Source organism: Vollenhovia emeryi, unplaced genomic scaffold (assembly GCF_000949405.1).
Source record: "Vollenhovia emeryi isolate VEMERY1.0 unplaced genomic scaffold, V.emery_V1.0 DF939304.1, whole genome shotgun sequence".
In the NCBI taxonomy this organism is placed as follows: Eukaryota; Metazoa; Arthropoda; class Insecta; order Hymenoptera; family Formicidae; genus Vollenhovia; species Vollenhovia emeryi.
Genome location: NW_011967062.1, coordinates 130,050 through 141,072, shown reverse-complemented (window position 1 = coordinate 141,072; position 11,023 = coordinate 130,050).

Genomic DNA, 11,023 nt, shown 5'->3' with positions numbered 1-11,023 from the left:
AGAGAGAGAGAGAGAAAGAGAGAGAGAGAGAATGAGAAAGAAAGAGAGTGGATAATGGCACCGGCCGACGACAACGACTACTTTCCGAGACGCAACCGAGACACGCGAGCGTACAGAAGGACTTATGGAGAAGATCGGGTAATACTGGAGGAAGATGACGATTGTCTAGGAACCGCCGGACCAGTTTCTCCCAAAGTGACACACGGCTCGTAACTCGGAAGGTCGTCGATGCCAGGGTCAGATTGTCGCGCGAAACCGGTTCACGCAGATCAACATTCGAAGATCGTCCCGAACGGAGCTGGACCGTCGTGTTGTCCGCGTTATCCGGTCCACCTCGCGACTCCAGAGCGTTCTCGCGTCCCTCGGCCGACCGATGTCAATCGACCGGGCCAGCCGGGAGGACAGCAAGCCAGGACGAAGACGCGCGCGAGAAGTGGAAAATGGGGGACGAACGGGACGGCGCCTGGTCCGTTGGGGATCAAATAGTCGTCGCTTCAACGGGTCAGGGTCTCCCGGAATCCGCCGGAAGGGTAGCGCCGAGCGCACGCGGACCAGCATCCTACCCCCGGGCCCCTTGACTTGTCGGGAATCCAACGGTCGTCGCTTTGACAAGTCCGAGGGGTCCGCGGGAGTGAAGGTGGCCAGTTTCCTTACTTTTTTTTTAACCCTCTTTCCCCCCCAATGCCCGGGAGGAACGGGGGGAGGGATCGCTCAAGATGATCTTGGGCGCGTCGGCGCGGTGCCGAAGTCTATCGTACCAAAATCGCATCCGTCGTCGCGAAGAATCGAGGATCAGCGATAAGTCAAGGGGAGGGTGCAGGCGTAGTCGCTGACGCAGACACACTTCACACTTCATCCCCGGCGATCGCCGGGGGCAACTCATATTACAGTAGGACGGGAGGAGCGGGAGGAGGAGGAGGCCGACAAAGCCGAAGACGTGATCGGCGCGGTATCGGCGCGCCTTGTAAATAAAATTCCACCGTCGCCGCGCCGCGGCGTCCGCTGCTGTGATTCGCGGCCCGGCTCCCCCGCCGAGGAGTCGGCTCGCCGAAATCAACTTGGTCCAGGACACCCCCGGGGCTCCGTGAAAGAGGGACAAACGGCTCTACGAATCGTATCGTAACTCCCGTGGATCGCGGGGGGTCGCTGCGCGCGAGTTAAGGGCAATTTCGCACGAGGAATACCGATATCCCTCTCGCCGTCCGCGAGTAGAAGAAGATTCCACCCGGCGGAGGCAGGAGCTGATCCCGGATTGCGGAGCGGACGCCGCCGTGTCGGGCAACACGTACATACGACGCCACGAAGTACACACTATTTTTTTTTTATACATAACGCTCTACTCTTTAACCACGCATCTTTTTGTACTTGTATAAAGGCTTTTTTTTGTAGAAAAAAAGAATAAAAAAAAGAACGTCGCCACCGTTGAAACCCCGTGTGCGTCTCTCCTCTTTGTCGCTTCCGGCGTGCGCTGGTCCCCCCCGCCCTCTTCCCCGCGCCGCACCTAATTTCACCTCTTCCCGATCGACGCGATCGCGACTGACGGATCGCGATTATCGCGACTCCATCGCGTGCGGTTCCACGTCCCCCGTTCTACGACCCCGCCGCCCGGGGGCACGCTCGCTCCCCCCCCCCCCTCCCGTCCGGGCATCGACTCGGGCAACTTTTTTTTTTCCGCGTCGCCGTGTGTCTCCCGAAGAGACATCCGATCGTTTCTCTTTCTCTTCGTCGACATTTCGAGAGATCAGCGCCTTTCTCCTTTCACTCGCGAACCCGCGTGCCAGCGGTATCGCATTATCCTCGCCGAGGAGGGAAGGATCCGGGAGCTTCTCTGGACATGTAAATTCCCGCCGGTGCGCACGCGAGGAAGAGAACCGCTTCGCAAAAGGGCACCCGTGTTACGAAAGAGAAAAGGAGAATGAGCGGGAGAGGGAGGGGAGAAGAAAAAAGAGAAAGAGCGCGAGAGGGATCTCTGGCCATCGATAAAGATTCGAAAGTGGCTTTGCGTTCGCGTTCGAGACGACGTGGAATTATCCTCGGATTATCTGGACGAAGGATGTCCGGAAGGACGAGGCGGGAGGGAGAGAGGGACAGGAGAGATTTCGCTTTTTCTTTTCTCCCGTACGGCTCGAGGAGTTTCCTGCTGTCACGACCGCGAGACGCGTTCGCGCTTCTCTTCCCGCTCGAGTAATGCCCGAGATTAACATCATGAGCCCCCCGAGTTTCTTGATTACCGCGATGTGACGTAAGTCGCTCGCGTATGCGAACTTATCTTGCGCATTTCGGAGAGATCTCGCGACGGAGAGCGGCCTTTCCGTGCGCGAAGACGCGTATCTGAGCGGCTCGTACGCAACTGGCTACTTTCTGCGGAAGATCGAGGTAAAAATATCGAGTCTTTAGCGAAACGGGTGCTTCAATTTGCAGTGCTCATTGATTTTGTCACATTAAAGTCTTAAGCCTAATGCTCTCTGCGTCTACACGGAGAGAATTTTCTATTAAAATTTATCCTGAAAATCACGTAATCGCGGGGCAACATGGCATTTCGATGAATTTCATGAGAGTTTCTGGAAATTTTACATTTTACTAGTGAAATGTATGGAAAATGTTTAAAGCTCTCATAAAGTCCTTTTATAAAATGCCATGTTGACCCACGATCACGTGACTTTTAGGGTAAATTTTAAGAGAAAATTCTCTCGGCGTACTCTCTAAAAGTGCATTATAACTGTGAATCAGCGAATATATAGTTACTGTTTTCAGTGATAATCCACTGATTGACTTTTAGAGAGTAGAAACATATTCTATTTTGTGGTCAATTAATACGTTTAAAAAATTTGTGCGAGTTTATAAATTGTATATTGTACATTGCATAATCGTACATTGTCGACACATTTTTCAAGTGTTTCGATTTGTTTATATAAAATAGAATATTTCTAGGTGCAGAAAGCACAGTGTAGATTAGGCTTTAAATTCGGGGCTCGATGTTTCTTCCGCGACAAGTCGCCACTCGAATTCCAGTCAAGACTAGAAACCGAGAAGACGGTTCTACTTGTCTTTTTTAGTGGATTAGTCAATCATTCTGACCGAGGGGAAGTCGTTTATAGACGCTGCTATCTCGAAAACGCTTAATTAACATGTTTCGCAGGTAGCAGCCGCGGACATTTATGGCGACATTTATCAGCGGCGGTGCCGCGTGCTTACGACGACAAATCATTACAATGATTACGGATTTTCTCCGTGAATAACGAATGAGTAATTTTAAGGCCGGGGAGACAATAGGCGCGTCGCGTCGCAGATTTACGATCGCACGTTCGCCGCGGAGTCGGCAGCTGTCACGCTCGGATATGGCGGAAATACTTTGTATGAAAGTCAGTGAAATAAGCGGCGTGATATCGCGCAAACCTGCGGTAACCGAGGGGCACCAAGAAATTAAGAGTTAATCGAGATGCGGTTGGGCCCGGATTGTGCCACCGCACGAAATTTAACTGCACTCACTCGCGCGCGTCGCGGCACACGGTTGGAAAATTTGTGTTTTCTTGTTAAAAGAAATGCCCGTTAAAATTTTTGTGTTAAATGGTTAACACATTCATGTGTTAATTTAACAGATTGCTCTTATGTTAATTGACCTTAAATGTAAATTATTAAAATAACTGAAAAGAAATGTTAAAACAACACAATGTGTACTTATTTTGTAATCTTACACAATACATATGTTCTATATTATTAGTAACAAGATTTATCTGTTAAAATTTACAGAATGAAATGTTGATTTTATTCTATATAACATAAGAGAGTGATCTCGGACCATTTGGGTTATTACATCTAGGCCTGGATAGATCAGTTGGAAGAGCACTCGCCTGGCAAGCTGAAGGTCCTGGGTTCGAATCCTAGCTAGCCCGTTACTTTTCTCGCCGAAAAATAAGTGGCGTGTCTTATTGTTAGTGCCTACCTCCCCGAAGATACATTCCTATTTATTATGAAATGTAAAAATTACATTTTTTAAATTCATTTTGTCATTAAAAATATGTTAAGTTTACACAAAATTTATGTTAAATGATTTTGAGATTTGCATTTATTTTGTGTTAAAATATTAACAGATTATTAGCGTGATCCTTTAACATATCCATATTATGTTAAATTAACACAAAAATTTGTGTGGACCGTTTGGGACATGTGATATCTGTTAAATTTAACACAAATTTTTCAACTGTGCACAGGCGAAACGGAAAGGGCTCCGTTTCGCCTGCTTTATTGATATATTTAAACTCACAACCCCCACTAAAGAAAAACATAAAACAATATTAATCAATATTAAAGACACACGGAAAGAATTTTTTCCTAAAATTTATCCGGAAAATCGTGTAATCGTGGGACAACGTGGCATTTCAAAGAATTTTATGAGAGTCCTTCAAAATGACATGTTCCGCGATTACATGATTTTCAGGGTAAATTTTAAGGGAAAATCCTTTCCGTGCAGAAAAGCCGAAGATTGTTCATGCTAACAATCATATTTTGAAATTGATAATATAATACATAAATAAATAGACATATCGGGGCCATCTTCAATATTATAAAGTTATATTTGGCAAAATACATATTGTAAATTCATAAAGCTGTTAGCTATACGATCAAAAATAACGTAAACCGCAATCTAGTGAGTGTACGAATTATAAATTGCAAAGAAACGCGACTGCAAAATGGTCACGATGATAAGCACAAGTTATAAAATCATGTCATCTTACAGAAATAGCCATCGATGAGTCATTAAAACGTGAAACGCGTGAGCTGTGCTCCAAATTGAGTTGTGCGAGAAAGGAGTGAATCATAATTTAAGCAATGTATAAATGAGCGAAATTAAGAGAAGATGCGAAAGAACCCAAACAACACGTATGTCTAAAAGACGACTTAAAGTCGCTTCGAAGATGTCTTTTAGACATCTTTTTTAAACTAAAAGAAGGTTAGAGAATTTATACTGTAACAAGGACATTATTGACACGTGCCGTTTCAGTACAAAAAAAACAATTTATATTTAATATCCGTACTTTGGAAGAAAATTGCATTCTTATCATAATCGACCTTGCTACTAAAACTTAAGCAAAAATACAACTCAAAATGTTCTCGTTAGACTTTCAATTTATGGGCTCATTTTAAAAATAATAAATGAATTAAGTATAAGCTGTAGATTATATTGGAGGAAAAATATACAAAAAAAATTTGAAATTTGCTGTAAAAATTATATGTCATTATATAATGATTTAGAAGATTGTTCACAATAATTTTGAAATGTTGCTATAATATTATTCAAACTACATTGTAAATCCATGTTTGTACAATGTTTCTATAATATTGCACTGCAATGTATGATATTGCAACGTTACTGTAATGTAGTTGCAAATTTCATTGCTGTATGGGTGTACGTGTACACATTGGTAAAGTTACTCTTACAAACCAAACTCTTTTTTTAATATCCTGTATAACATCTCAAGTAGCAAGATGACAAATGGTATCTTAATAATATTTCTAACATCTTAATGACATTTCTAATGTAAATAAGACGATGAAACGTCATAAAACATAATATTTTTTTACAACGTATTGTTCTAGGTTTTACAAAAAAAATTAATGTTTCAACGAAGATACAGAAATTTCTACAAATTTCTATTTCAAGTCAATTTTTTGTAGTTATTTGTAGAAATTTTTTCCGCTAGGGAAATGCAGACAGGATTGGCTTCTTCTTCAATCACATAAAAAATTACTTATTACCGAGATAAAAAATGAAAGAATGATATGGGGAGACACGGAGTTCTGAAACGTTGCTCTCTTTTCCGTTGGCGGACCGTTATCGATTGAATTGCTTTCCTTTTTTTTGCGAATTAAACATATATTAAACTTACAAATCATTCATAATCGCGGGCAGGTTTTCTCCGGATTCCTCGCGTGTACTCGCGAGATGTTGCAATTTACGGTGATTACGCGCGCGCGTGTGTAATAAAAATTTCATAAATTATAGATCCGATTACGTTGCGTAACGGGAAAACGCTGATATTACGTTTAAACGGTACGGGCTTGGAAGCGGGTTAGGTAAGAGAGCGAGCGTCAATAAAGTGAAACATTTATTGTCGATAATGTTGAGGGGTCTCGCGCGATGGAACGACTTTATCGAGTTCATGTAACGTCGATGAGTAAGAAGTTCCAGGCAATCTTCGCCCCGTCGGATTGCATAAACTGTATCTCTATAAAGCGATTGCCAACAATTGTTCTTCCTCGACGTCGCTATGCTGCACGATCGGCACGAATTGTTTCCGCGTCGTCGAGGCACCTTCGAAGAAACCAACGAGCGAGTGATCGAAAGGACAACTGCGAGTTTACAATCGGCGGAACCGGAGGACCAAGGAAGACGAGTGCTTAATGCAAAGCGTCTGGAATAATTTTCGTGTCGGCGTGAAGCGCCTTAACGCGCGAGGAGAGTCTTCATAAAACACGTGGAAACTACTTGCCGCGCAGATTAGAAGCTTTAACGCTGCGGTCAGATACTTTATTATACTTGGAAAATAAAACGACATCTCGTAGAATTTACTTGGTGTCTTAACAGGAGGACGCGATAAAGCCTGTAAACAGAGGAATAAAAATGCGTAATTCAAAGAGTCCCTAAAATTGACTCCGCAGCGTCTTGGAGAACGTGGTGTCGCGAGCTGTCGTTCGCGTCGATTGTGAAAAACCTAGGCGGGCTCGAAATACACGCGAGGCAGATTTTGTAATCTGGAATCCCTCCGCCTCCTCCGAAGATAACAACGCGAGAATAAAGATTTATTGTCGCCAGTAAATAATTAACCGATGTAAGAAATTAATAATCGACGACTGGGACATGTCCAATTGCTGCCCCGCCGGAAATAATTCTACAAAATTCTACAAAAAAAAATATATACTGCCAGAATCTAAGAAATTTTACGTAAATTTAAAAAGTGTTATAAAAATCAACATGAAAATGCTAGAATTGGAACACTTTTGTCAATTTTTGTAATATTCTACAAGTAAGCAGATGTTTTAATTCCTTAAGATGTTGTTGTTTCTCAATTTTTTTTAAACTAGTAAAGATTTGTACTAATTTTTACAAAATTGTACATTTTCATGAAATAATTTCTTGATTTGAGAACATTGTAATTTGCGGTACATATTTCGCAAATATTTTTACAAAAAAAATTAATATTTCAACGAAGATATAAAAATTTCTACAAATTTCTATTTCAAGTAAATTTTTTGTAGTTATTCATAGAATTTTTTTCCGCTAGGATGAGACGCCCGCCTAGAGCCCAGACAGCACAGATCTCCTGAAGACGTTTTAAAGACATCCTCTGGACGTCCTCATGTCTTAAGAATGTTCCCAGGACATCCGTAGGATATCGTATGCTGTCTGGGAGTGTAGGGTGGTTTCCAGTTTCAAACCCCGGCGGAGGTCATACTTTTCGCGAGAAATTTCTTTAATTAGAATGCGCCAGTTGTGTCGATTATTAATTTCCTACATTGGATAACAACGCGACTATTCGTACGAGGAGAAGCGTCGCGCATGAAGTCGGCGTAGCGGCGCGAGGCGCTTTCGTGACGGCGCGAGGCGCGCGGAGACACGGTGATGACTCCACTACAAAGTGCCTATTAAAAATGGTTCCGTGGGAGACGGAGGAAAGCGTGGTATCAGAGCCAGGCTATCTGGTCCCGAAAGACCTTACCGCGTGCGTTACCCGCGACGTCCACGAGGTGCAGGGAAAGTGCCGCGCGGTTTCGCGTCAGGGGGTAACGGTGAGATCGCGGGCGGTGAGGATGGAGAGGAGGCGCTCATGGCATGGCATGGCATGGCATGGTACAAGCACGTGCGGTGTGAGAGCCGTGGAATTTTGCAAGAGAGACGCTCGCTGCGCGTCGCGACGTGCGAAAGGAGAGAAATATGTGCGCGGCGCGATATGATACACGCTCCAGTTATACAAAGCGTAAAAGAATCGCTTCGATCGCGCGTGCAACGCTTGCGGTATCCTCGACTATCGCGCCCGCCTTTCGCCTCTTTTGTCGCGGGGGCAAGTCAAAGCGGTCCAGCGAAATTAATTGCGCTACTGCCGCGACAAAAATTGGACTATTTAAAAAAAGAAGCAGGCTGGTTTCTTCTTAATTTACGATAATTACGGTACTTAATTACGGTAACACGCGTTCGGCGAACGTGATCTTTAAAAAGTAATTCAAAGTCGGTGGCATAAATTAAACGAGAAGCAACGCACTTAAATTAATGTCGGAACTAGCCGGTCAAACTGACTGATTCGTAATATTTTATGTGCACGGAGAATTTTCTCTTCAAATTTATCCTAAAAATCATGTAATCGTGAGACAACATGGCATTTTGAAGAACTTTATGAGAATTATTCGAAATTTTATCATACAATTTTTCAGTAAAATGTATACTAAGTATAATTACACACACACACACACGCGCGCGCGCACGCACACACACACACACACACACACACACGCACTAGTGAAATGTATGATAAAATGTCAAAAACTTTCCATAAAATTCTTCGAAATGCCTTGTTGTCCCACGATTACATAATTTTCAGGATAAATTAAAAAAAATTCTCTCCGTGTGACATACATTACCGTGACTGTTATCGCACTATGCAAATGATTCAACTGGTCAATTAATTTTCTCCCTTCAACTCTTTTGTCAAAAATATAGTATTTAAAAAGTAGAAATATATAAGTTATCGGTAGTTTTATATATATATATATATATATATATATATATATATATGCTTTCTTACCTTTAGCATACAGCCAGAAAGTGGGTTATCGGTAGTTTTAATATTAAGAAAATAATTTATATAAGTGCAGGTAGAATAGTGTGTAAAAAGATGTTCGGGAATTGAATCTAGGTATAAATGTTTCTAATGTGAATCAATTATTAATTACCAATCTAGATGAACGAGGCCTTTCACTTACTACTGTTCAGTATAAAAACAGATAAGACTTGTTTCCCTAACAATGATAAGCTATCTCTTCAGAAGCTACACCATTAAAACCGATAAGGACTCTGGAAAAATGGAACATATGCAATCCGCTGTTCATTCGACGTTATCTCCACAATGAATGTATAATATATTATTAACGAATATGTTTTGTTGCGATTACATCGTTAGGCTACTATTACACACAGAAAAATATTATTGTACAGTCAAGAAAAGTAATTACTCAGTTTATTTTATTCCGTTTAAGTAATAGTTTGCTTCAACAAAGAATATTTTCTTAATAATAGTTTTAAGATAAACTTGTTACTAGTCTTAGAAAAGCTTGCCATTTTATACTCGAAGAAAGAATTTATTCTTCTTTGAAGAAAATTATAAAACTTATTGAAGAATTCCGTATGCTTCTTTCAATAAAATCAGAAGAAACAAAATCGTTTTGCTTCAAATAATTCTATGTATTCTTGTTTCAAGTACTAGACTTACTAAGAACCAGAATATGTTTTGAGTAAATATAACACTTGCGACGACATTATGATAGATTTGCGGATATATAAACTTATCAAATACTTGGAACAAATAATATTTACTTGCAGGTAGTATCTATATATTTTTCTGTGTGTACATTTGCCGCACGACAGAAATTTTTCAAGCATGTCGATTGGCTGCGGAATAGAAAAGTCCTCGAGTCTCTAGAAATGTTCTATTCTGCAACCAATCAATACGCTTGAAAACTTTGTCGTACGACAATATAATAGCAGGGCCCTTATAGGGCCTGAGCGAAAAGATTGTCGTAATCGTTTACGATTCTGTCGTAAGAATTAAGTAACCCTTATGAAAAAATACACTCAATCATACGTTGACGGTCCGAAATAATCATCAAATTGAGTGTAAACCTTCATAATCGAGTGTTTCATGAAGGTTTACACTCAATTTGATGGTTATTTCGGACCGTCAATGTATGATTGAGTGTATTTTTTCATAAGGGAAACGTCAACAGTCAACGCACAAAGAATTGTCGTAAACGTACGTCGCCTTGAGATGCGATAAATGCGATATACATCTACAATTCTTTGTGCGTTGACTTCCGACATGGATTTAAGTCTTACGACAGAATCGTAAACGGTTACGACAATCTTTCTGCCCAGGTCCTTACGCGGTGAAATACGCTCGGAAATAAATTTAACTTGGCACTTGACGTTGTCGAAGAAGGCGGGAGCTTTTCGAGCCTCGCCGAAAGAGTTTCGGAGTAGACCAAAAGTTCCAAAAGCGTCACTGATCGATGGAAGAGAAAAGAAAAGAAAGAACCCTAGGAAGATCCGTGCGAAAAGGAGAGGAGCGCCGAGGGAGGAAGTGCACGATGTACCAACGCTACTAACAATGTTGCTGTTTCCAATTATGGGAAGGAGATCATTTGTCGAGCCGCGCAAAATATAATGGACCGAACGCACAATGGCTGCCGGTCCTCCCCCACGCACTTTCGCCGGTCCCCGTTTCTGCACGGGGACCTTTGGCAGGGAGGGCCTCGTGCGGAATACACGCATATTGCTAAACAATAGACCACCCTGGCGGTGCGTCGGTCTGAGGAAAGAATCGTGAGGACACCACCGACGTATTGCTCTCATCCCCTCCTCCCGTTTGTCTTCGCCTTGTTTTTTTTTTCGTAACACTGCGACGCAGAATTGCGTCAGATTACGCATCGTTAAATTGCGCGAATCTTAATTGGATGCTGCAATTCGCGATAAATCAATCTGACGCGACGTGTTGTTCCTGTCGACTGACAATGAGTGATTTCATCCGGCGAGATACGAAGGAGAGGAAGAGAGAGACACGGGAATAGCATAGAAAATAATTGTAAACACCTATCTTTGAATCATTCGGGAGCTACGAACTTCTTCATAGAATAATGCGTGCAAAGTTCTAGTTTCGAGAAATGTGTAGCCAATTAACCTACCCATACAGCACAAACTTCCAAGGGACGTCCTCAGAACATCTTTAGGACGTCTTTAGGACATTCTACGTCCTAA